Source organism: Stylophora pistillata, chromosome 10 (genome assembly GCF_964205215.1).
Source record: "Stylophora pistillata chromosome 10, jaStyPist1.2, whole genome shotgun sequence".
Classification (NCBI taxonomy): domain Eukaryota; kingdom Metazoa; phylum Cnidaria; class Anthozoa; order Scleractinia; family Pocilloporidae; genus Stylophora; species Stylophora pistillata.
The window spans coordinates 18,611,501-18,614,000 of record NC_142528.1 but is presented as its reverse complement, the minus strand read 5'-3'; the positions used below and the strand labels follow the sequence as shown (position 1 = coordinate 18,614,000).

General features: G+C 38.1%; 1 protein-coding gene and 1 pseudogene across 2 annotated transcripts in view; both read right to left on the bottom strand.

Moving 5' to 3' along the window:
• Window positions 1–2,500, bottom strand: part of LOC111321883 (eukaryotic elongation factor 2 kinase) — a 28,102-nt gene that overhangs the window by 10,651 nt on the left and 14,951 nt on the right. The gene's annotated exons all lie outside the window — the stretch shown is intronic.
• The window catches only part of LOC148722107 (uncharacterized), a 3,110-nt pseudogene that overhangs the window by 41 nt on the left and 569 nt on the right, over window positions 1–2,500 (bottom strand).

The following is a 2,500-nucleotide window of genomic DNA, read 5'->3' as shown; positions in this document are numbered from 1 at the left end:
ACAGTGTATATGTTGTAGTTCAGCTCTATACTTGGTTCAGATTTTATTTTCCTTTGTTCTCGGTCATGTTAATGTATGATAATGAGTTTGAAACAAAGGAAAATAAAATTTGAACCAAGTATAAAATTGAACTACAACATTAAAGTGCTCAGTCACCAAAGTAGCATTGGCTTTCGTGTTGGTCACTAACACGTACAAATAATTGACACGACGCATCAGTCAGTTATATTAGAGATCAAAGAAAAGAAAAAAAGAAACTAGAATAAAAGTTCCACAGATAAACTATATACAGATTATACAGAAGCTTGAGTGTCTAAAAAGTGTAATTTATATTGGTTGAAGAAGGAAGTGTACAGCAGTCTTTTAATATTTGTTGCAAGAGTTTCCCAAAGTTTAGATGAAACAAAAGCAAAAGCAGAAATCCTATAGTTATTATTTGCTTTTGGCGTATGAAGATTTAATATAGAGGCAAATTTTATGTGTAAAAGAGCAACCTTAAATTTGTACACATTTTCAAATTTAAGAATTCCTAAAATATCTTAATTTATGAATAATTGCTATATTCTATATACAAGACTAAAAGATTAGGAAAAAACTGAATTATTAAAATGTTTAAACCAAACGTTTTCGGCTGTTTGCCATCATCTGGGTTGGAAATAATGACCGTCTGTACATACGTATATATCTTATGTGATTCCCGATGGGAAAAGTTTGGAGACATAAGAAATAACTTGTTTGTTCAAACTGGGGCGGAATTGTTGGATCATTAGCCCCTCGACGATCCTGCGCTTGTGGAATGTTTCTGCTGAGGAGAGAACACGCTAAGTGAAAGAATGTGATGGATTTTCCCGCAAGTGCTTTGCAGGTTCAGAGGTGTGAGTAGGATTTGAATGCTCCGCAAAACGTACTGCTAAATTTCTCACAGTTTCGCCAATGTAATCAACGCCACAAGAACAATCTCCTTTGTAAACAACTTTGGATCTGTGAGTGTTTTTGTCTCAGTCGTTGTTAAAAAGGCTTTTAATTTGCCTTGTTTGCCACAGGATTACACAGATGAAATTAAAATTAGTGAACTCGTTGAGTTTTGTAACAAACGTCGTACCGAGTTTTTCGTTTTTACCGCAAAAAGGAAGCTTGATAAAGACTTTGTTTCGGTCTTCGAAGAGAAAATTCGGAATGATGTTGTCATTTTGTGATGAGTCGTTTACAAAGTTGTTGATTGTATGCGAAATAAAACGTTTGGGATAACCTGCATTGATAAAAGATGTTTCAAGAGTTTTTATGTCCTTGTCAAGATCGGTAGAGATGCGTTTGGTTTTATGGAGTGCGCGAGTATTGGTAGGGACCTCAGATTTCCAATGTGTTGGTAGTTTTCCCGGTTTCTTGAAGACGCAGCAATTGAACTTGTTGTTATAACTAAAGGCAGTATCGAGGAAGTGGTCAGGGTTTTCCTCGGCAGTGAAAACAATGTTAAGGTGATAATGATTTAGCCGTTCAAATAGAGCATCAGGCTCGTCCTTTTTCTTCTTAGAGAAACAATCATCAACATACCGGTCGTAAAAATGGCGGGTTGAAAGGTTAGACTACATCAGCTTCTAATTTAGCCATGAAAATATTTGCAAGGACTGGAGATAGTGGGTTGCCCATGCCGCATCCGTCAATTTGTTTATATAGCTTGTCAATAAAACTGAAGACTGTGTTCTTGGTGATATTACAGAGAAGGCGTCTGAAGAGTAACTTTGAGCTGAGTTGTGGTAGCTTGTTGTTGCTGTAAATTTCATGAATGATGTGGTCAATGGTTTCATCGAGCGGAACTTCAGTAAAGAAAGAAGACCCACCATACGACACCAAGACTTCGTCATCATCAACAGTTCTGTTTCTTAGACGCTTAGCGAAATCGGTGGTGGTTTTGATGCTGTATTCGTTCTCAGTGAGAGGAAGTAAGAGGCTAGGAATTTGGCGGTGACAAAAGGTTCCACAAGTGCTGACAATCGGTCGAAGTTTCAAATTGTCCGTCGTAATTTGTTCAGGGTTCTGGAATTTATGAGTTTCGGTTTGACTTTACTCAGTGGCAGAGATGACTTGAAGGTTCGGGTCAGAAAAGCTTGAAAAGATTTGAGGTCTTTTAGTGTGTTGTCCTCAGTCACCACGTATTTCCCGTTAGCTATGCCTTCTTCTATCATAGTTTCAGGTTTGTTGACGTAGACGGCGCGTTGCATAATGACGACAGATGAATCTTTATCGCCAGAGAGGACCACCATGTCGGGATCTGATGCTAGTTTATGTAAGACTTTGTAGTGTAGTCAGGAGTGTTGAAAATGTTTTGGTGGAGGAGGTTAGAATGAACGCGGAGGAAATGTTTGAAATCTTCATGTTAGCAAACAGGGATGCTCGAGCTAACTTGGTTAAGGAGAAGTTCAAACTCCGACAGGAGGTTAAGTTTCACGTGCCGGTTCTTGTCGATGAAGCTATGGTTGAGTCCATAACGTAAATAATGTAA